Source organism: Pleurodeles waltl, chromosome 3_2 (assembly GCF_031143425.1).
Source record: "Pleurodeles waltl isolate 20211129_DDA chromosome 3_2, aPleWal1.hap1.20221129, whole genome shotgun sequence".
NCBI classification, from domain to species: domain Eukaryota; kingdom Metazoa; phylum Chordata; class Amphibia; order Caudata; family Salamandridae; genus Pleurodeles; species Pleurodeles waltl.
Genome location: NC_090441.1, coordinates 67586842 through 67612482, shown reverse-complemented (window position 1 = coordinate 67612482; position 25641 = coordinate 67586842).

Below are 25641 nucleotides of genomic sequence, written 5' to 3'. Positions count from 1 at the left end.
CTTTCAGCTGCTTCAGGCTCTTTGTTACCTTCAGCTGCTTCGTCGCTTTCTGAGGCTCCTCCTTGGTCTTCCCCAAGTGAATCAGTTGCTTCGTCCTCAGAGAATATTTCTCCCTCCTCTATTTCTGCCTGTTCGCTTCTAGTTCTCTTTCGCTCTGTCTCAGCGCTTGGTGCTTTGTTATCAGGTACTGGCAACTTCAGCGCTTCAACTTCCTCGTCTGTAGGACACAATACCCTCTTTGTGTGACTGGCGTGAATCCAGTTGGGAACTCCCGCACACTTCACAGCAGTGGTAGTCATCAAAATCACTTGAAAAGGTCCTTTCCAACGGGGTTCCAAACACGACTTCCTCACGTGCTTCTTTATCACGACCCAGTCACCTGCTTTCAGGGCGTGTCCTGGACCTTGGATCGGTGGCAAGGTGGTTGCCTCCACCTGGTGAGAGAAAGAGCGAACCACATCAGCTAGACCTTTGCAGTAGTCTAACACCATATCATCTGTAATATTCAAAAGCGCATTTGCAGGAACTGCTGGAAGTCTCATAGCTCTGCCCATGAGAATCTTGTGTGGGGACAGTCCAGTCTTTCTGTCAGGGGTGTTTCTCATTGATATTAGTACCAAAGGCAATGCGTCAGGCAATTTCAAGTTTGTTGATGCGCATATTTTCGCCATTCTTGATTTCAATGTGCCATTCATTTGCTCCACTAGACCTGATGCTTCAGGGCGGTAGCTACAATGCAGCTTTTGCTCAATGTTCAGTGCTGCACAAAGCAATTTTATTACTTCGTTATTGAAGTGACTTCCCCTATCTGATTCTAAAGAGATCGGGAATCCAAAACGTGGTATTAGCTCTCTCAAGAGTAGTTTTGCAACTGTGAGACTGTCATTCCTGCGTCTAGGGCATGCTTTGATCCAGTGACTAAAAATGCACACAACCACCAACACATACTTCAAGCCTCCATGCACAGGCATCTCAATGAAGTCCATTTGCATCCTGCTGAATGGACCCCCTGCTCTTCCTATGTGGCTCAAATTTACTACGGTTCCCTTCCCTGCATTCATCTGTTGGCAAATGACGCAACGGTGGCAAACTGCTTCAGCAACTTGACGGAATTTGGAGTCAAACCAATCAGTTTTAAACAATCTAATCATGGCATCCCTCCCAAGATGAGCTTGTCCATGGTAAAATCTGGCTATCTGTGTCAAAAGGCTGTTTGGAAGAACGAATTTCCCTTCACTTGAAACACATAATTCATCTAGTCTCTTTACACATTGTGATTTGGTCCACAAGAGTTTCTCATCCTCACTGACATCATTCTGTAAGGATTTCAATTCGTCCATCGTATCTACCACCTTTAGAGCAAATATTTTGCTTGGTTCGAGTTCTGGTTCACTTATCAAATTCCATTCATCCCTAAGCAATATACAGTTCAATGCGCAAAACCTTGCGACTTGATCCGCATATCCATTTCCCAGAGAAACATAGGGGGTCATTCTAACTCTGGCGGGCGGCGGAGGCCGCCCGCCAGAGTTCCCCCCTCCAGAATACCGCACCGCGGTCAGAAGACCGCTGCGGTTATTCTGGGTTTCCCACTGGGCTGGCGGGCGACCGCCAAAAGGCCGCTCGCCAGCCCAGTGGGAAACACCCTTCCCACGAGGAAGCCGGCTCCGAATGGAGCCGGCGGAGTGGGAAGGTGCGACGGGTGCAGTTGCACCCGTCGCGAATTTCAGTGTCTGCAAAGCAGACACTGAAATTCTTTGTGGGGCCCTCTTACAGGGGCCCCTGCAGTGCCCATGCCATTGGCATGGGCACTGCAGGGGCCCCCAGGGGCCCCACGACACCCCATACCGCCATCCTGTTCCCGGCGGGCGACCCGCCAGGAACAGGATGGCGGTATGGGGTGTCAGAATCCCCATGGCGGCGCAGCAAGCTGCGCCGCCATGGAGGATTCTGCAGGACGGCGGAAAACCGGCGGGAGACCGCCAGTTTTCCTCTTCTGACCGTCAGAATGTCCTGAGGAGCACCGCCAGCCTGTTGGCGGTGCTCCCGCCGACCCTGGGCCGCCGGGGTCAGAATCAGGCCCATAGTCTTGTCCCTTCGAGTGTGCACTGCATTTTACCGCTGCTACTTCTCCTGGTAGTTGGATGGCATGTAACAATTCTCTTATTCTTTCACCATTTTTCACTGGTGATCCTGAAGAGGTCATGAAGCCTCTCTGTGACCACAATTGTCCGAAATCATGCACTATTCCAAACCCGTACTGGCTGTCAGTGTAAATGGTAACTTTCATTAATGCAGAGAGTTGGCAAGCTCTAGTAAGGGCTACCAATTCTGCTACCTGTGCAGAGTAAACTCCTTGAAGCCAAGATGCTTCCAAAACACCTGTTACCGTACATACAGCGTACCCTGCTTTCAATATACCCAGTCCATCTCTTAAACATGAACCATCAACAAAAATAATTTGATAATTTTCTTCCAATCGGGTATCTTTGATATCAGGTCTTGGTTTGGTGCAAAATTCAGTCACTTGAAGACAGTCGTGCTCGATGTCTTCAGCGTTCTCAATTTCGGCATTTTCACTGGGAAACAAGGTTGCTGGATTCAACGTAGTGCACCGTTTCAGCTGCACGTTAGGTGATCCCAGAATTATTGTTTCATACCTTGTGAGTCTAGCACCAGTCATGTGCTGTGTTCAGGAACGTGTCAAAAGTATCTCGACTGAGTGAGGGACCATGACTGTTAAAGGGTGTCCCATCACTATTCCTTCACTCTGAGTGAGGCTGATACCAACTGCGGCTACGGCACGCAAGCACCCTGGCAGTGCTGCTGCGACCGGATCCAAAGTAGCTGAAAAATATGCTACTGGTCTGTTTACGCCACCATGGGCTTGGGTCAAGACAGACAAGGAACAGGCTTTGTGTAGTCAGGCATACCTAAAGCTGGAGCCCTGCACATGCATTCTTTCAATTCAATAAAAGCATCCATCTCATCTCCTTTCAGCTCAATTTCATCCAATGCATCCTTCTGGGTCAGTTTCAGTAAAGGTTTTGCTAGAGTTGAGAAGTTGGGAATCCATTGGCGACAGTAGCTCACCATTCCCAAGAACTTCCTCACCTCCCTCCTCGTCTTTGGGGGACTCATTTGGAGTACACTCGTTATCCTTTCCTTCATAATCCTTCGTGACCCTTTCTCTATTTGGTGACCCAAATATTTCACTTTCTTCTGGCAGAATTGTAATTTCGAAGGAGACACCTTGTGTCCATTCCTTCCCAAATGGTTCAATAGGGCAATGGTGTCGGCTGTGCAGTCACTTTCTGTCTTGGATGCAATCAGTAAGTCGTCAATGTACTGTACTAGGGTTGACTCGAATGGCAATTCCAACGCTTCCAAATCTTTCTTTAGAATCTGATTGAAAATTGACGGTGACTCCGAAAACCCTTGAGGAATTCGACACCAACTGTAAACTCTGTCTAAGAATTTGAAACAAAAGAGAAATTGGCTGTTCTCATGAAGAGGCACCGAAAAGAATGCTTGTGACAAGTCGATGACTGAGAACCACTCAGCATCACAAGGGACTTGAAACATTATCACAGCTGGATTTGGTACTACAGGGCAACATTTTATTATTATGTCATTTATTTTCCTCAAGTCCTGCACAATTCGGACCTTTCCACTTGGCTTTATTAGTCCCATGATTGGCGAATTACATGGACTGCTTAACACTTCTTTCAGTACCCCCTGCTTTACAAACTCAATGAGTTGGGCGACTTTCATGAGAGTGTCTTGTGCCATATGGTACTGTGGGGTCTGGGGAAAGGTTACATTGGGTTTTACGGTCACTTTCACTGGTTCCACTCCTTTCACTAATCCTACCTCTTTCCCTGTCATATCGCACACTTCTTTTCCGACTGTTTCCTGTAACTCAGCAGGAAAATCTGCTTCAGTGATCATTGGACAAAGGGTAATCAGGGGATACTCTTCATCGACAGTCTCCATCTCATCCCCTTCTACACTGTCCTCTTCTTCCCCATCACTGCTCGTCTGAATTCTAATTCCATCGTTCGAACACATAATCGAACATCCCAATTTGCACAATAGGTCTCTCCCTAACAGTGATATCGGGCTTGAGTCACATACCACAAAATTATGTGTCCCTTGATAGTTACCAATTCTGACTTGTACTGGATCTGTGATTGGGTTCGTCAGGTACCTGTTTGCTACTCCCACTACTTGAACTGTTCTCCCTGAAAGTGGCAAATTTGGTACTTCAATGCTCCTAACAGTGGAACGTGTAGCTCCTGTGTCAACCAAGAATGAAACGCGATGACCCATAACTCTTCCCTCCACATACGGACCCTTTTGATCAACTTCCAAGGATGCTGCAAGCACACAATTTCCCTCCTCATCTGAACTTTCACTCTCCCATACATCGTTTATTCCATTCTTGCTGTGTAGTGGGAATTGGTGTACTGTGTCATTTTGACTCATTCCCTGACCCGTGACCTGTTGAGGAAGCATTGCTTGCTGCTGATTCATTGGTGCTAAGGGTATTTGCATTTGCTGATTAGGTACCATAGGAAACTGCTGTTGCATTGGCTGCAATTGTGTCATTTGCACACGGGGCATTTGCACCTGTTGCGGTTGCATGGGTTGTAAACCCTGCAGCTGGTTCATATTGTTTTGGAAATTTGGGTTTGGACCTCTCAGTTTCGGTCCTCTCATAGTCTGGAATGCCTTGACATCATTGTTTTGCTAACCTACACCTTCCTGCATCATCATTGGGCACTCCCGTTTCCAATGCCCGACGATTCCGCACGTGTTACATGGCATCACCTTCTTCATTGCCTGTATACCATTAGGAATCACAACAGTATTCAAATCAGGACCATTATTCACAAAACCTCCTCGGCCTCTGTCTCTCATCTGCAGCTGAAACATAGCATTTCCCCTGCTGCTGCTGCTGCAGCATCTGTTGTTGAAAACCTTGCAAACCTTGTAAACCTGTCTGAGCTGCTCTGAGCTGCATCACCATCACCTTTTCTTTCAATCTTTTCTGTTTGGTCTCAATCTCATCACTGCAGTATTTCGCATAATTCAACACTTCGTCGATCGACTTCGACTGCCAACAAATCAAATGCGTTTTAATCATCTGGCTGATTTCGGGTCTCAACCCTTCCACAAACCTGAACACAAAATGGAGCATGTCCTTTGCCTCAATCATTTCCGTGCCACTGTAATTTTTAAACGCTTTCAACAACCTCTCATAATACGCATGTATAGACTCTTTAACCTCTTGGGCTGTTCTGTCAATCCTCTGCCAATCCACATTTTTCGACGCAACCTTGGTTTTCAAGTGCTCGATCACCTTATGGTATAAGCTCATTACCGTGGGTGATGGCGCACCTGTGTCCCTGCCTCTCTCTGGTTCACTCGTCGGCCAACCTACAGCCCTTTTACAATCTTCCCATAAATCCGCCGGAACCACAATTTCAAACAAAGTATTCAAGTCTTCCCAGAGACACTTCGCGAGTTTCACAAATCTATCTGTTTGTTGATACCACTCAATCGGCTTCTCTTTCAATTTGGGAAAGTCATCCGTAAAGGACTGAATATCGCACCTGTGCCACGGTACATGTACAAGTTTTCCCCCTGCTGTCTCTCTCCTTAGTAACATAGTTATCAGATCGTCATTCTGTTGTTTTTTCTCTTTCCGCTCTGGAGTATTTTCTTTCTTTTTGTCCTTTTTCTTAACCCACCTGCTTTCCCACTTGTCTAAACATCTCCAGACCTGTGCACTCTGCAGTATCTCTTTAAGGTGTGTTTTCATCCGTGCGGATCTCATGTGTTCAAAATCTTTTGTCTCAAAGTCTAACCTGTAACTTCTGCTCAGGTGTTTAGTCTTACTTATATCGAACTCGTTTCTGTCTGCAATTTCTTGTAATTTCTTATGTATGCTGCTTACTTCTCTTGTAATCCTAGGGCACATGTATCTTAGTTCTTTCTCTGTGTATGATTCTAATCTGTTCAAACCCATTGTTCCCTCAACCAATTCATCTGCCTCCATACCCAACCTTATTTTATTCAGGTATTCTTCTCCCTTCCCGCTAGATGCACTCTGTGGGGACTTCAGGCTGTTGAACCATTGTGTTAACTGTTGCGCGTTCAGTCCCATCAGTGTAGCAGTTAAATCAACTGCCACTGACGGTTTCTGTAATGTTTCAGTCTGTGAGGTTAACGGTACTAATAGTGGTGGATGTGACCTTACCACGGTTGACGGAGCACAAATTGGAATTGGACTAAATTCCGACAAGGACCCAGATCCATTTGGCAGTGCCGCTATCGGAGTTGTCTCTGGAGTGGTTTCTATGCATCTTCTCCCTGTCCCATTCTGTATCATTAACCCTTGGTCGCTTGTGCTTGAATTTGCCTGTATGTACAGTGGTACTGGTGGACCTACAGTGATAGGTAGAGATATTGCGTCTGGATTCTGTCTGTTCCCCGAATTCTGTGGCATGTTAATCCCCACATTGTGGTTCTTCATTGCTGGCATACCTAACTGGCTTTCTACTACTTGCACTTCTTGTGTCTGCTTTTGGGGCATCGAAAACTGTGTTGATTCAGCTTGAATCAATGTCGGTCTCTGATAGTTTTGTCCTCCCTGCGCCATTGAATCAGAAGTCATTCCCATGTTATGCTCATCACAACAGTGCCTTTGAACCTGTGGCTGATAGTTATCAGCAGGTTTCAATGTCGGCACGTCTGGGTATATTCTCTGAATCTGTGGTATTTGTGGTGTGAAAGGCATGTCGGAGCTGCTCGGCCTCTGAGATATTCTGAAATTTGGTGTTACATTACCCTGTATTGGTTCTGGAGGGGCAGTACTAATGCTTGAGCCTTTTTCGCTTTCCACGTATGGTGGTGGGCGATCATTCAGCAATTGTATAATGAACTCTTCATCATCTGACTCGTCTCCCCTTTTCGAGTTTCTATTGTTCTCTCTCTCTCTGGACTGACTCCTGTTTGTCTTATAGGTGGCTTTCCTTCCTTCCGTCTCCGCTTCATCAGTAATCGCTGGAAACAATTTAATCCCCTGCAATACGTCTGATCTCCAAACCTTTTGTGTGCTGTCCCATCTAGCATCCGCTAGTGTCTTTTCTACTTTTCTTATTCTTGTCTCAAATTTCTTTTGTTGTTGGTTTCTAGCTATTAGCTCCCAAATTGCTAGTGCCTCAAACTGTGCTGGTCTTGGAGGTACTTTCATGTCGTATAGCGCAAATCTCAGATTTTCTAAAACTCTTAGATTAAACGACCCGTGGATAGGGAAAGCTACACTTCCATGTTTCTCTGTTAATTTGCACCATTGTTTTAACCAAAGACATGGCGCTACACCCTTTTCTTCAATGACAATGTAAGCTGGTGTACCCTCAGGCGGTGTTTCTTCGCCTACATTTGCTTTAATATAAACATCTCCCCTCATGGCACTCTTGAATGCTTTGAAAAATTTCATCTTTCCGTCTTTTGTTTTTTTCTAAAATATGTAGTCAATAAGTGACTTTAATTCCCGGAATACTCTTCGCTTGCCTTTCCCCTTCCAATTGCGCTTCACGGACTGCGTCCAATCCGTGCGCGACCCTTCTCACCAACCGACCTATCCCAGCGCGGCTCCTAGTGACGTCACACTCACACACTGCGGCTGACAAAGTCCCGCGGCTTGTCCTCTTTTTCATTCGGCTTCACTCATAAACTAATTTCTGCAATATAACGCGAGCACTTAACCAAAAGAATAAAACAGATCTGTCGGTTTACTACAGGAAAGGTAATACAATCGCTTCAGAAACCTTAGGGATTTTTCACTAGCCTCTGCAGTTATTCCATCTTTCTCGGTTTCCCACTTTCGCAAGCAAAATTTGACCGGCAAACTTTACTCTCAACTGATCAATGAACTATTCTAGTGCACTTTAGAATTTGTCAAATCTCAAAGTCGAAGTTTTCTTTCACTCTGCAACATTCATACCGACTTGTTGACCACGCCCGATCAACCTATTAAACCTGACCAGATCACAACATTAAACAAGTGTCACATACACTTTTCAACATACTCCGGAGTCTCTTGACCTCGCAGGGCCCGTCTCAACATCAACAACCACGTGGACAAGTTTTCTGCTCAAAGAGCTACACACACACGTGAAGTTCGATGACTTCCCTACTCTCACACCTTTGGAGTAACACTCCTCTAATATCTTTTAACCCCCCTTAAAATCCTCACAAACTTCTCAATTAATCTGCGGCGATAAGCTGTGCAAGCGCGATACCCTAACTTCACTCATACCGTCACTAGAAACGCTGAGACCATTTTCAAACCTCCATGTTCCTCATTCGCAAGCTCCGAGATTCCGGGAAAGTCATTGGGGACTTAGGGCATCATCATCTCTCCAACTTGTTTTATCCAAGAAAATTCTAACTTGACTCTGTCTATTGTTCGGATGGGGTCCCAAAGGGCTAAACCATCAATCTCTGCTACCATCTACTGATAACGCGTCCAGCCCTTATAATTTACCTGTACCTGGACACGTTGGAGGTCGGTGGATCTTTTAACCGAGTCGGGCACTCCTCATCCTAGAATAGTCGGGTCACTCGGATCAATAATCAATAACTATTGTAATCGATATTTAATATTCAATTAAATTGATCAATATATCACATCAGAAATCAATAACAGTTTAAAATTTGGCGCACCATGACCTTTCAGTCATGAATAACCACACCAGTTTATTAAAAGTTAGTGAATTTATTTCCCTATATTAACAAAGCTAGCACGATGTATATAAGTCTCAAAACCAAATGATATATGTATATGAACATTGCAAACTGTCCATAGCAGCGGAAGAAACGCAATCTACGCAAAATCTGAATAATAGTACACTCAGTTATCGCAATACAAATCACTAATATAACTAACTGTATTTGACTAATTTCATACATTGGTCAGCATAACAAGATTTCAAATCAACATGGTACATCGAATGAATCCCTCGACTAACCTCTAATTAGCATTGGCATGTAGGACTTCATGCAAAACGAATTTAGCCAACACAAATTTGGAAAACTTCTAGCTAGGACCCTATCAAAATAGCAGTTGGTACCTAAAAGAAAAAACACAATGCATAATACATTTGTCCTTTCATATTTACCAAATACAATCAGCATTCAAGAAAAGTCTTCGTCCTTCAGGTACCAGTTGATCAGCATGGGGCAAGTTTCAAGGGGGGCAAAGTTAAGGGCAAGCTTCCTTGCAGCGGCAAGGAGAATGGGGCAAAGTTACTGCATGGGCAAGACGGGGCAAATCAAAGTTAAAGTCTCTAGGGTGAGAATTCTTAAAGTCTCTTTCTCTCAGATAGAGAAAAGGGCATCAGGGTGTCGTCCAAAATGGAATCTGGCATCTGGCTTCAAACTGGCATCGAGGAAAATGTCTGACTTCTCTTTGTCCAGTGGGTTTAAGTAAGAAACATTCCAAATTCTGCAGGGTCTTCCATTGGAGGGTTCATAGGTTGGCTTCAAATTGTCCAATTAAAATTGTCTTTTACTAGCGCTCATTTATGCATACACTGTCCTTGGAGCCTTGGAACACAAGTTGTAACATGGGTTGCCAATTATTTTACTATCTGTACCTTCATTGTCCGCACCTGCAGACTGACCTTGTATCAAAGAGGATGAAACCGGCCTAGTACGAAACCTTGGAGATAAGTGTATCAGTCAGCTCTACTGGAAAAATACAACTTCAAGCAAGAATATATGTTTCATTAGTTCAAGGAAAAACCACGCAGTTAGAATTTGAGACCAGGCAACTAGGCCAAAGCCTGTACTAAATTTAAGCTAAGCAAAACAGTTTTCAAACAAGAAATCATGGCATACATTTGCAATTATGACGGATTACTACATTTTCAATACTTCATGATTAATAAAGCTTGTTTACAATGATGGCGAACTACCCCGAGGGCACAATTTCCCTCGTACATTATTTTCTTTACTAAAATCACACTTCATTATATGTTTTGATTACACGATATGTATGAATATATGTCGGACCTTCTTTTTCTGAGTCATCAACTTCAAGTTGGGATCTCAAGGAAAACGAGCCTTTATGAAGTCAAAAGATTTGGCTAGAAACCCACAACTTAGGTTAGGTTCTGGGTCATGATGCACTTTAAGAGCAAAGTACTTGATATACTAATGCAAGTAAAATGTCAGCGTTGTGGCACACTATAAGACCCATGTGTAATGATGTACTCGAGCATATAACGTCAGGGTTGTGGTGCACTTCTCGTGCACATAACAGGTCAGGTTTGTGGTGCACGGCTCATGCATATATCATGTCAGGCATGTGGTGCATTGTAGGACCTGTGTGTACTGATATAGTAGTGCATATAATATGTCAGAGATGTGGTGCATTGTAAGACCCGTGTGTATTGATTTACTAGTGTGTGTCACATGTCAGAGTTGGAGTGCTCTGTAACAGCCGTGTATATTGAAGCATCACTGCATGCGCCATGTCAACGTTGCGGTTCACTGTATGAGCCATGTGTAATGCTATACTAGTGTATGTAACATGCCAGGGTTGTGGGGCACCGTAAGAGCCGTGTATATTGACGTACTAGTGCATGTTACCTGTTAGTGTTGTAGTGCAATGTAAGAGCCAGTTGCAATTATATACTCGTGGATGTGACTTGTTAGGGTTGTGGTGCACTGTGAGGCATGTGTATTTGTATACTAGTGCATGTAACATGTTAGGATTGTGGAGCACTGTAAGACCCGTGTGTATTGATATATTGATATATTAGTATATGTAACATGTCAGGGTTTTGGTGCACTGTAAGAACTCTGTGTAATAATGTACTATTGCATGTCACGTTTTAGGCATGTGGTGCCTGTAAGACCAGTGTGTATTGATATGCTAGTGCATGCAACATGTCAAGGTTGTGGTTGTGGTGCATTGTAAGTGCTGTGTATACTGATATGCTCATGCAAGTAACATGTTAGAGTTGTGGTGCACTGTAAGAGCCTTGTGAAGTGATATACCACTGCATGTAACACTTCAGGGTGGTGGTGCACTGTAAGAGCCATGTGCGTTGGTATAGCAGTGCATGTAACATGTCAGGATTGCAGGACATTGTAAGAAGTGTGAGTTCTGATGCACTAATGCATGTAAGATTTCAGGGTTGTGGTGCACTGTAAGAGCCTTGTGAAGTGATATACCATTGCATGTAACATGTCAGCGTTGTGTGGCAATGTAAGAGCCAGGTGTATCAATATTCTAGTGCATGTAAGTTGTCAGGGTTGTGGTGCACTGTAAGAGCCATGTGTATTGATATAGCAGTGCATGTAAAATGTCAGGATTGCAGGACATTGTAAGAAGTGTGAGTTCTGATGCACTAATGCATGTAAGATTTCAGGGTTGTGTTGCACTGTAAGAGCAGTGTGAATTGATGGTCCTGTGCCTGGTCCCCTCCTGCCGCACTCTGCTCTTGCAGCCCTGCTTGTTCTGACTCGCTGCACTTTCCGCTCTGCTGCATTGCTACACATGCACTGCTCCTGAGCGCTTGTCCTTGTCACAGCTACTCTGCCTTCTTTTTCTGCTCTGCTCATCGTCTGCTCAATGTCACTGTTTTCACTGCTTTCACTGCTGTTCTTCCTGTCTCGCTGATCCTTTGTTTGTCTGCCTCACTGCTCATCTTCGCCACTGCTTTCACTGATGATGGTTCTCACCACTGATTTTTACCCTGCTGCTGCCTTTTCCCACACGTTCCTTCCCGCCCAATTCTTCCCACCCGAATCTGCCACCACTAGTCCCGCCGACCACACCCACACAGTGCCCCTCCCCCTCTACACGGCCTACTTAATGGAAGCCCATCTGGGCCCGTCCAGGTCTCGACCGCACCCAGTGTCAGAAACCCTAACCCTCTGCCCAATCACTGGTACTCCACTACCGAGCTCCATGCCCTGGACCCTGGATGCCTCAACTGCAACGGCTACATCATCTCCCCGCTCGACCAAAGGACCCTTCACCTGCCGACACTGATGCCTCTCCTGAAACATAGCTCTGCCTGCCCACACAGGAACTCCCATTATACTGAACCAGAAGCCCACAAGCACACAGGAACCACTTCAGTGCATTATGCTTAACGCCCAATCCCTCTGTAAACATGCCATGGAAATATGGAACACCATCACTACTCTCCCATCAATACCCTCATCCCCAAAATAATCTTCATCACCGAGACCTGGCTCAACCCCTTGTCTACCCCAACATCACCACTGCAATGCCGGATGGCTACAAGATGATACACCGAGATCGCGCAAACAAACCTAGAGATGGCTTCACCATCATCCACAAAGAATTGATCCAATGCGTTACCACCTGTGGCAAATCCACAACCTACATGGAACACCTCAACTTCAAACTCCAAACCAATGCCAAGACAACTGTCAGAGGCACCCTTTCCTAAAGACCGTCCCCCAATCCCCCAGACATTGACCCTCCTTCTGCAATGCCATCTCCGACTTCATCGCCCCTCTAGCTATTGACTTCAAACACTACCTACTACTCAGAGACCTCAACTTCCACCTCGAGGACCCAGACAATGCCAAGTCCACTAATCCCCTGGAAACCATGACTAACATCGGCCACACCTAAATCAAATCAAATCAAATCAAATCATTAACATTTATAAAGCGCGCTACTCACCCGTGCGGGTCTCAAGGCGCTAGGGGGGAAAGGGGGGGTTATCGCTGCTCGAACAGCCAAGTCTTTAGGAGTCTCCGGAAAGCGGAGTGGTCCTGGGTGGTCCTGAGGCTGGTGGGGAGGGAGTTCCAGGTCTTGGCCGCCAGGAAGGAGAAAGATCTCCCACCCGCCGTGGAGCGGCGGGTGCGAGGGACGGCAGCAAGTGCGAGGCCAGCGGAGCGGAGGGGGCGGGTGGGGACGTAGAAGCTGAGGCGTCTGTTGAGGTATTCCGGTCCCTTGTTGTGGAGGGCTTTGTGTGCGTGGGTGAGAAGACGGAAGGTGATCCTTTTGCTGACTGGGAGCCAATGCAGGTGTCTCAGGTGTGCGGAGATGTGGCTGTTGCGGGGTACGTCGAGGATGAGGCGGGCCGAGGCGTTTTGGATGCGTTGCAGGCGGTTTTGGAGTTTGGCGGTGGTCCCGGCGTAGAGGGTGTTGCCGTAGTCCAGGCGACTCGTGACAAGGGCGTGGGTCACGGTTTTTCTGGTGTCGGCGGGGATCCAGCGGAAGATCTTGCGGAGCATGCGGAGAGTGAGGAAGCAGGCGGAGGACACGGCGTTGACTTGCTTGGTCATGGTGAGAAGAGGGTCCAAGATGAAGCCGAGGTTGCGGGCGTGGTCTGCGGGGGTCGGTGCGGTGCCGAGGGCCGTGGGCCACCAGGAGTCGTCCCAGGCAGACGGGGTGTTGCCGAGGATGAGGACTTCCGTTTTTTCAGAGTTCAGCTTTAGGCGGCTGAGCCTCATCCAATCTGCGACGTCCTTCATACCCTCTTGTAGGTTGGTCTTGGCGCTGGCGGGGTCCTTGGTGAGGGAGAGTACAAGTTGGGTGTCGTCGGCGTAGGAGGTGATGATGATGTCATGCTTGCGTACGATGTCGGCGAGGGGGCTCATGTAGACATTGAAGAGTGTCGGGCTGAGCGATGAGCCTTGAGGTACGCCGCAGATGATCTTGGTGGGTTCTGAGCGAAACGGAGGGAGGTAAACTCTTTGGGAGCGGTTAGCGAGGAAGGAGGCGATCCAGTCCAGGGCCTGGCCTTGGATCCCGGTGGAGCGTAGGCGGGTGATTAGGGTGCGGTGACAGACGGTGTCAAAGGCAGCCGAGAGGTCGAGGAGAATGAGGGCGACTGTTTCACCGTTGTCCATCAGGGTTCTGATGTCGTCTGTGACTGAGATGAGGGCGGTTTCCGTGCTGTGGTTGGTTCGGAATCCGGTTTGTGAAGGGTCGAGCAGGTTGTTGTCTTCCAGGAAGGTGGTCAGCTGTTTGTTGACGGTCTTTTCTATTACCTTGGCTGGGAAAGGTAGAAGAGAGATGGGGCGGAAGTTTTTCAGGTCGCTTGGGTCAGCCGTAGGTTTCTTTAGTAGGGCGTTGACTTCAGCGTGCTTCCAGCATTCGGGGAAGGTAGCAGAAGAAAAAGAAGAGTTGATGACGGTCTGGAGGTGCGGGGCGATGATGTCGTCGGCTTTGTTAAAGATGAAGTGTGGGCAGGGGTCCGAAGGGGCGCCGGAGTGGATAGAGTTCATGATGGATTTGGTTTCTTCCGTGTTGATGTGGGTCCAGTTGTTGAGGGTGATGTCCGGGGAAGCGGGTTCAGTGGTGTATGGTTGGGTCTGGTGTCCGAAGCTGTCGTGGAGGTCGCTGATCTTGCGATGGAAGAAAGTGGCGAGGGATTCGCACAAATCCTGTGAGGGCGTGACGGCGTTGGCGCTGGCGCTGGGGTTGGAGAACTAACTGGTCTCCAACCCCACACACATTGCAGGACACACACTGGACCTGATATTCACATCCAGGGACAGAGTAAAGTACTTCCGTGTCACTGAACTCACCTGGACCGACCACGTCCTTGTCCACTTCACCATCACAGGCTCTCAGGGTACCTCCATCAAGCCCCACAGCTCCTCTCTCTGGGTGACAAAGACCCAGTGGACAGAAGCACTCAACACCATCAACAGGCAGTCCAGAACTTCACTAACTGGATCACCAAATGCACTGACACCATTGCCCCCATGAGGCCGTCCAAAACCAACAGAACATCAAGACATGCCAGCTGGTATACCTCTTAACTGAGCTCCATTAAGCAATCCTGCAAATGACTAAAGCAGCAAAACCCCTCTAACGGAACTACTTCAAGCAGCCCTCAACAAATACCACCAATGCATCAAAGAAACCAAAAGAGCAGCCTTCACAACCCGCATCGCATCAAGCACCAACCACACTAAGGAACTCTTCAACATAATCAGGGAATACTCTTGCCCATCAACCATGAGAACACTATTCATCCTGGTCTGTGACACCCTGTTGGACTACTTCCACAGCAAGATAGCGACCATCTACAACAATTTTGACCCCCCTACCCTCTAGCCTCAACATCAAAACATACATCCCACCCAGGCACACCAGCCACACCATCACCACCTGGACTCCGCTCATCACTCAGATCACCTCATCCATAATGTCGTCCATCCACTCCGAAGCACCCACTGACCCCTGCCTGCCCCCTCCACTTCTTCATCCTCAGATCAAAAGAAGTCAGTGCGAAACTTACCAAATCCTCCGTGCCTCCTTCACCACAGTGGTCTTCCCTGACCGATGGAAACAAGCACAGGTTAGTTCCTTCCTGAGGAAACCCACCGCTAACCCGAATGACCTAAAAAGGAACCACCCCACCTCACTGCTCACATGTCCTTCAGAAAGCCATCAATCACCAGCTGACCGAACACCTGGAGAAAAACAGCCTGCTTGATGCTTTCCAATCTGGCTTCCAAGACAATGACAGCGTGGAGACAGCCTTATTCACAGCCACCAACAACATCAGATCCCTTTTCCATCGCAGGGAGACTGCTGCCCTGATCCTCCTTAACTTATGAGCCGCTTTTGACACCGTATCCCACCACACCCTCATCCACAGACTCAACAGCATTGGCATCCAGGGCAATGCCCTCAAGTGAATTGCATCCTTCCTCATGGATCGAACATAGAGAATCCGCCTGCCGCCCTTCACCTCCAAACCAAAAAGCATCATATGCCGCATACCACAATGATCGTCCCACAGTCCCAGCCTATTTGACACATACATGACTCCTCTCACAGGCATCGTCAGAACCCATAGACTCAGCATTATATCCTATGCAGATGACCACAACTCATCCTCTTGGTCACTGATGACCCCTTCATCACCAGAACAAACTTCAGCAATGCTGTGACCAATGTCACCAACTGGATGAGAACCACCTGCCTCAAGTTCAACTCCAACAAGATGGAAGTACTTATCTTTAAGAAGAACATTTCCTCCTGGTGAAAACAGTTGGTGGCCCTTCGAGCTTGGACACACACCCGCAGACCACGCCCACAACCTCAGCATCCTCCTAAGTGACAGACTCATCATGAAGCGTCAAACCAAGGAGGTCACCTCCTCCTGCTTCCACACCTTCCACATGCTCTATAGAATCTTCATATGAATCCCAATCAACACCAGAAGGACCATCATTCAGGCCCAGGGCACCAGCCGGCTTGACTGCGGCAATGCTCTCTATGCCGGAACCTCCACCAAGCTACTCAAAAATCTCCAGACCATACAGAATGCTGCTGCCAGGCTCATACTCGACGATCCCAAACAATCCCACATCCCCCTCCCACTGGCTCCTCATCCAGATGAGATGCAAGTTCAAGCTTCTTACACACGCCTCCAAAGCCCTACACAACCAAGGAGGGCCTACCTCAACCACTAGTTGAACTTCCACCAACCATCCAGACACCTGTGCTCCTCTGCTCTGAACCTCGCACACACCACCCGCATATGTTGCAGCCTGAGTGGAGGTCGATTCTTTTCCTACGTCACCGTCAAGACCTGGAATGACTTGCCCCTCCCCTGCGATCAGCCCCCTCCATGGTGGCATTCAGACTCAGGACATGGCTATTTGACTGAGACGTGCGTCTCCACCAGCACTCAGATATCCTCAGGGGTGACAGAGCTGTGCTATACAAATATTGATTGATTGAAATTGATATATTGGTGCATTTAACATGACAGGGTTGTGTTGCACTGTAAGATCTTTGTGTATTGATACACTAATGCACTTAACATGTCAGCGTTGTGGTACACTCAGGGGTGTGGAATTTAATAAAATATCTACTTGCCCATGAGGCAGGTTGCTTCATAAATTCTTTTGTCCTGTAAAATAATCTACTTATTCTTTTGGTGCCATGTAGCGCAGCAACAAATCATGGCAGCAATCTCATTAAGAAGAGCACTGACAATAGCAATCTCAGATTATGCCAGGGCTAATACAATAGTAGGGCTTTATTACTAGCAATTTCCTTATTTTGCCACCTTTCCGCAGATCTACATACTGGGGCTGGAGGTAGCAGTAAACAGTAGTTCAAAGGTTGGCATGCCCTGACCTACTAATGTGCATGTTTGGAAATTTACTCCATGGTTGGGAAAAAAATGGTTGAAGGGAAAGTGAGCTCGTACACTCTCAATAGATTTTCACATTAGTAAACCTACACAAGCAAATATCCAAATACAGCCACAAATACTTTCTAGTAGTACGATGTTCTGTCTACTTTTGTAAATACCTGTGAGTTCATGAAATACATTAACCTGCACTAATGCAAAGACATATACCATGGGTATACTTTTGTGACTTTCTTTAAGAACTGGGCCCCTAATTAGGTCTGGCTTTAACTAAGACATTTTGGCCCTCATTACGACCCTGGCGGTTGGTGGTAAAGTGGCGGTAGGACCGCAAACAGGCCGCCGGAAAAAAAAAATGGAATTGTGACCGTGGCGGTTACCGCCACGGTCGTCCGCCACTTCACCATTCCGACCGCCATGGGAGTGAAGACCGCTGGGCTGGAGATTGCGGTCTCCAGCCCGGCGGTCGTCACTAGACCTCCGACGGTATCAGGACCCTGCATACCGCCATGGATCTCAGGTGGTTGGGAACCGCCATGAGATCCATGGCAGTAGGCATTATCAGTGCCGGGGAATTCCTTCCCTGGCACTGTTAGTGGTCTCCCCCACCCCCGCTACCCCCCACGAATCCTCCCCCACACCCCCTCGCCACCCCCCAAAGGTGGCACAACCCCCCTCCCCACCCCGACCCCCAACATGCACATATACACACCCCTACACGCACACACACCAACATGCACATATACACACCCCTACACGCACACATACACCCCGACAACACATACCTGCACACATACACACAGACATGCACACCGTCCAACCCACACACATTTCCCATACACACAACACCCCGCACGCATACACTCACTCACACACCCCCTCTACACACTCACACGCACATCCCCATGCACGCACACAACACACAACATCCCCCGACCTCCTTCCTTAACGGACAATCAACTTACCTTGTCCGTTGATCCTCCGGGAGGGGACGGGATCCATGGGGGCAGCTCCGCCACCAGCACACCGTCACCAGAACACCGCCACACCGAATCAAGGGACGTGATTCAGTGGGTGGTGTTCTGTTGACGTGGCGGTGGAGGCTGAGCAAACTCCACTTTCCCGCCGTCCACCAGTACGGCTGCTGGCAGCTTTCCGTACGAAAAAGGACGGCGGGCTTCCGGCGGTCATAATACCCGGCGCGGAAGACCGCCACCACTGGCGGTCTTCAGCACGGCGGTACCTCAGCAGTCTTACGAAAAGACCGCCAAGGTCGTAATGACCCCCTTTGTCTTTATTAATTTTCTATCTCTCTCTCTCTATACATCTATTGGCTAGTTTCACTGTGAGTAATAGCAATCTGCTCATTCACAAGCAGCATATTAGCATACAAAGTGATTTTGTTCAGTGACAGGAACTACTGTGTTATGTTATTGCTTTTTGCCAGTGTTTGCTACAGTGCTGAGGGCTTGGCAGCTCGCACAACAATCACAAAACAATTTACAAAACCTATGTAAAATCTAGACACACATTGGCAAAACCAAAAAACTGACCATCAATGTCAGTCTTATTGGCTTTGCCAATGTTTGTTTATTTTCATGTTTCCCATAATCTTGTAGAAACTGGGTACATTGATTTTCAATTATGAATATTGTTCGGAAATACTAGCATGCATCAATACATTTTACTAAATGATGCTTCAAAGAAATGATACGTAAAGTTTCACAGTAGTTTAGCAAAGCATGTTTTTCCTAGTTGCATTTTTCTGTGAAAAATTTATTTTGGAAGCAGTGAATCATCATTTTTGGTTTCAAGCTTCTGCAGATATTTGCATTTACTGGAACCACAGTCAGTAGTGCAGTCTGAGCTTACGACATTTATTTATAGCATTCATCCTAATAATAAACGCTTTACACTAATGAACCATAAATACAAATTTGACTAGCTTAAACACATGGGCACAAATATTACCTCAACTGCAGATGATTTCTTTGTATGATGTGATACTGTAAACCGGCAGCCAAAGGGTTTGTGTTGAAGGGAGTTGGGCCTGCTTGTCCCAAGGACAAAGTAAACATGAAATCTTGTTGTCCTTAACCTCAAACAATATGTTCTGGGTGTCAGCCTCTAGAAATTCCACACCCTGTGTACTGTAAGAGTAGTGTGCATAGATAGAGCAGTGCATGTAACATATCAGGGTTGTGGGACTTTGTAAGAAGTGCACATCCTGATACACCAGTGCATGTAGCATGCCAAAGTTGTGTTGCTCTGTAAGAGCTGTGTGTATTGATATAACATGCATGTAACATATCACAGTTGTGGTACACTCTATTGGTCATGCATATTTATATACTAATGTATGTACTACATTGTCACTGTTGCGCATTGTAAAAACTGTGTGTATTGATATACTAGTATGTGTAACATGTCAGGGTTGTGATGCGCTGTAAGAGCCATGTTTATTGACACACTAGTGCATGTAAAATGTTAGTATTGTGGTGCATTGTAAGACCTGAGTGTATTGATATACTAGTGCATGTAACATGTCAGGGGTGTAGTGCACTGTAAGATACATGTGTAATGATATACTGGTGCATGTCAGGATTGTGGGACATTGTAAGACGTGTGCATTCGGATACACTAGCGCATGTAACATGCCAGAGTTATGGGGCAGTGTAAGACCCTTTTCTACTGATGCACTGGTGTATTTGTGATGTTAGGACAACAGTGCATTGTAAGAGCTTTGTAGGTAGCTCTGTGTTGTGGAGTCATGCTGAGGTGCACTGTTAGTGTGCTGTGGACTCTTCGTTACTGATATATTAGTGTATGTAACATGTCAGGGTTGCAGTGCTGTGATACAGTGTGATCTGTAAATCAGGCTAGAGGTGAGTGTTGATGTCTTTTTTGCGCAGGATTCACATGTTTTGTAAGATTCTTTGTAGGTTCCAGTAGTGACAGACCAGTGCATGATAAAAATCAGGATGGATGTATTGTGGCAGCTCTATAGATGTCTCAGTTCTGGTCACTTATGCATGGTCCAAGTCACAATGGATGTCCAATCATTTAAGAGTGTATTCAAGCTCTTGAGCAGATGTGTATGTTTGTGGCCCCGAAGGTGCTTATATGGAGATCCAGGTCTTCAGCTTCTTGTGGAACTCAAGAATTGAGGATGAGGCTCTGATTTGTTGATAGGAGGTTGTTCCATCTCTTGGATGCAATGTAGGGGATTGAGAGGCCTCTAGTTTTGCTTTTGTAGATGCAGTGAATATGTGTGAATAAGGTCAATTATGAGTCTAGCAGTGGTGTTCTGGATGGTCTGGAGTCTGTGTAGGAGTTGTTTGGATATTTCGGCCTAGAGAGTGTTGCCTTATTCCTGCCTGCTGGTGATGGGTGCTTCGTGATAGTCCATCTTATTTTGTGAGGCAACCATTATAACATTTTTCACAGCATGCATGGGATGTGGAGACAAGAGGTGCATACTGCATTGACTTCAGCTGTCATGTTAAGATTGTCATCTAGGATGATCTCTTGCATGGCCTGTAGGTGTGGATTTTGATCCTAGCTCTGACAACCACCAGGTGGAACCCCATGAGGAGGTCTTGTTTCCAAAGTCCAGTACTTCCATCTTGTCGGAGTAGAGCTGCAGGCAGTTGGTTTGCATCCAGTCTGCTACCATGTTCCTGCAGTTGGTGAATTTCGTTTTGGCAGTGGTTGTTTTGTCCATCCGGGAGAGAATGAGTTGAGTGTCATCGGCGTAGGAGATGACGGTGAAGTCATGTGATCGGATTATTTTGATTAGCGGTGTCATCCATAGATTGGAAAGGGCAGGGCTGAGGGACTATCCCTGTGGGACTCAGCATATCAATTTCTTGGTCTTTTATGTGAAGGATACAAGCCTGACCCTTTGCATTCTGCCTATGAGGATGGAACAGATCTATTTGAGAGCCAATCCTTGAATGCCAAACTTGTGGAGTCTTCTGAAGTGAGTGGTATGGGAGATAGAGTTGACGGCCGCAAGAGGTCAAGCAGGATGAACGCTGCTGTTTCTCCTCGATCCAGGATGATTTGAATGTCATTGGTGGCCACAATGAGTGCTGTTTTAGTGATGTGGCTCTTTCTGAATCCTGATTGTGTGTTGTCTAGAAGATGATGAAGTTCGAGGTGGGTTGTGAGTTGCTTATTGATGGCCTACTCAATGACTATGGCTGGATAGGTAAGGAAGATGGGTTGAAAGTTGCTTAGTTGATTTGGCAGGCTGTGGGATTCTTGAGGATTTGTGAACTCTACTGATGATCCACTGTTAAATTGCTGCACACACATGACTCAGTTCTGGGCTGTTCATGGACAGTGGAAGTCACAATGGCAGAGATGTTTGAGTGCTTTATGGATGTCTCAGAAGAGGACTAGTAGCTCATGTACTGGTCAGTATAGGCCCTTTATCACTTGGTATAATTGGGATAAGTGAGATACCATGTCAATGAAATGATGACATCAGAGCAAACTAAGGGTTCAGGTGTCCTTTCGTGCCAATGTCTTGGGAACCATCATCATGCAGTTTCTAAGTTTTGATAAATTTATAGAGCTTACTACAGTGATTTCAATCACTGTAAAACAGGGCCTCTCAAGCAAGAAAAGGTCTCAGCCAGAAGTGAATGAGATGAGATTCTAGGTGAAATGCAAGCATTTCTAGGGTGAATGGAAGTGGTGATTGGTAATTTTACTGCTTTGTAGCTGCTTGTCAAGTGCTGTATCTGGGGTATGGAATTTCTTTGTCTCTCGTGCATTCAGACAGTGGTTCTGTAAGGAGCAGTAAGTGTTCTGGTGTTTAAAAGAAATTATTTAAAGATACTCTCCTTTCCTTTATTCAATTAGAGAGGGAACTGGGTTTCAAATTCCACCTCTCATTCACTTGCAAAGGGAACTTGGCCAAGATGGCGATCGGAGCAGACGTTCCTGGCCCAGACATAATCCCGGTTGACACCTTCTCCGGGCCCCTCCAGATGCCGTAATTGTGAGCACCTTGACCCCGGGTGAGGCTGGCAACTCGTTTGTGCCTGCCGGTGAGAACTGGTGCGCCAGAGAGCAGGGAGGTCAGTGTGGCCTACGCGGCCAATCCGGGGCGAGAGGTTGGGCCCTGCCACGTCCTGCTTGGCTGCCTTATGGACCAGGGAGGTGCGGTGCGCCGCGGACCCGACTGCCGGTGCACCCTTTGTAATGGGCAAAACCCTGCGACGGTGAGGTTGGTGAGCGGACTGTGTTGCAGAGGTGGAGTACAGCATTGCCTCTGGGACATGAGAGGCACGGAGATGTTGAACAGCACAGACTAGCCTGAGAGACGGCGTGTGGGACACAGGTGAGAACACGCCAAAAGCAACGGCCCTCTCTGGAGGATTGGTGAAGTGAACCCCCCCCTCTTCTGGCATCTTGTGTGGCCCCCTGGAAGAGATATTATCACCCATAGTGAGAACCTTTCTGGTGGGGTACTGGGTGAGGTGAGGTCCAACATCGGAACACCTTGACACGGCTAGTAGGAGAACCACAGGGAGAGCTCCAGTCCCTTTTGGATGCACTAGTGGCAGTAATCACAACAACATAATTGTGTGATAAACAAAGACTCGTGCATTGGACCAACTGTCTGGAAACCTCACTGATAGCCTGCGTAGGACAAATACGACGCAGAGGATCAGGAATTTTTTGACTGGCTCTGGAACACCAGGAATGTTTACTCTAGAGCAACCTCATTTGATCATGCTGCGAGGTGTGTGAAGCGCCATAACAGGGAGGGGGCAGCGGCCCTCAGCACGTGGAATACCACCAGTCTTTGGCTCTTTAATAGGTAGCTGGAAACACTAAATAGGGGAGTAGCAGACAAGTAAGTGAGCTCCCCCACCGGTAGCACTCATCGTTAAACCAAAAGCAGCACGATTGCTGCCACTTGCAGATGGAGCAATACCACTTCTGCCCACCATTGCAAAAGACAATGTGACAACCCTCCACCAGAAGAACAAAACTCTCCAGGCTCATTCCGCGCAATTCAATAACCTTTTACAAGCAGTACTGGATGCCAAACCGACTTTAGAAGTTAAAATAGACTCTGTGGCACAGAAGGCCAATATGCTTAGAGTTGACCACCGTAAACTAACGGAAAGGGTGTCTGGGAACGAGGCCTCCTTAGCAGCACTACAACAGGAGATTACAGACCTTCAGAGCCAGGTAACACAGCTGACAGCTGAAGTCTCTTCTCTACAACACAGGGCAGAAGATGCGGAGGGATGCTCATGTAAAAATAATATTAGTTTTTTGGGATTTCCAGAGAGTGTGGAGGCGTCTAATGCTGAATCATTCCTGGAAACATGGTTGAAGACCACGGTGCTCTCAAACAATTTACCCCCTTTCTTCTCCATTGAAAGAGCAAACCAGATCCTAGGTAGGTCGCCAAGGCCTGGAGCACCACCAAGGCCGCTAATAGCCCGTCTCATCGAATTCCGGGACCATGATCAGATTCTTCAGTGCTTCCGCACGTAGGGCACCTGGAGGTTTGACAACGTAGATATTACTGCCTTTCCCGAACTATACCACGGAGGTGCAATGCAAGCAAACTTTATACATCAAGGTCAAACAATTACTTCATGAGTGCATCATCACTTACTCCCTGCTGTATCCGGCTTGGCTCCGGGGGGTGGACGAAGGAAAGACTCACATTTTTCCTTCATCGGAAGATACATGGACGTGGTTGCATGCCAAAGGATTGATCAAATCACACCATGAGGAATTCCTGGAGGGAGCCTGGCTGACTCCTAAGATTCCACTTCTAGATATTCCAGGTGCCAAGAAGCTACGCACACACAGCACTCACTAGATTCATGGTTAGGACTGGGAATACACACTATAGGTGACTTATTTAGAGAAGGCTTTCTTACATACATAGAACTAGATAACAACTACAGCATAGGGCCAGGGCGATTCATCATCTATTGTGCACTGAAATGGCTTATACGTAATGTATGGCGGGGGGAGACTCTGAACCTGTGGTTTCGGCTACATTACAAGTGATATTGTCCGGCACAGGGCCTACTCACATTACATCTCAGTTGTATAGCTCTCTCCTGGGACTTCTTGATACAGATCAGGCAGGAGCACGGGCGAAATGGGATGGGGTCCTCAATGAACCACTGGCACAGTCTACATGGGCCACAGTGATTCGAATGGTAAAGGAAGTGTCACGTAACCCTAGATTCTGTTACATCCAGTTTAATTACTTGCACCAAACCTACCTATCTCCTCACCGGTTTCATCACATGTTCCCTCAGACTAATCATATTTTCCCACGCTGTGGAGAGCCGGGAGCTACACTCTATCACATGACATGGGCCTGCCCACCTGTACAGCGGGCTTGGCACGACATCACTTGCTTAACAGGAGAACTAGTCACACATTGCTTTCTACACCGGAATCCTGTCTGCTAGGCATCCGCACAAGGTCAAAAGATAGACAAACCCTGAGATGTATTGATCTAGTGTTTGTGTTATTCAAACGCCTTATAGCAATGCAATGGAAAGCACCAGGGGTGCCAAACATGCGTCAGTGGCTGGGAGACTTGCTGAAGTGGTCAAAGGCGGAAACACACACACTTGATTCTCTTAATAACAGGGGTGTAATAATAAAAGGACTGGAGCTCTGGGACACCTTCATAGTCAAGGTTGAGGCTAAAAACGACACTCGTCCCCCCTGAGCCAATGGGTCTGGTTTGGCGCGCATTGGGAAATACAAATATGTACTATCACCATAGTCATGTAGTGTAGCCATTTTTAATATAGCTTCATGCACGTTAGTTTAACATACTAGGCCGCTGTGCACTTTGCCCTAGATACATTTTATTAAGCCTCGCACTGTTATTTTACAATAACCAGTTTTACGGTCTTGTTTTAATTTCCTTCTATCACACTGTTTAGCTTAGTTCAGCACTGTGTTCTCAAACAATGCATTCTTGATCGCCCTGTGGTTCAGTCAAGGCTACAGTCTGGTACACTGCCAGTAAACGTGGTAGAAGTTTAGTCTCCAGTATTCGTAGAAAATACACATCTTTACGTAGGAACATTTTCTTAGAACATCTGCGTGTTAGTTATAAAAACACTTCCTAGTCCTAGTACACGTCAGGGGGAGATTCCGGCCAGGAACCTACAACTAGATGCTGACTGCCCCGTTGCAGATGCTGATGCAGATTACAGGCCTTTGCTCAGGTATGAGGGTCGATGTCCTCCCGGGGGAACCTGAAGGGCAGGCTTAGAGCTTCACATGCTGTGCTCAGAATATAACTTAGAGAGAACATAATCTAGTGGCACTATGATAGCCTTATTCTTGTGCTTCACTCTCATCGTTACTATTTCAATCCTATTGTGTTGTGTAGTTCTGGTTATTGCAGCTCACGCTTTGCTATAAAAAATGCAGTCGT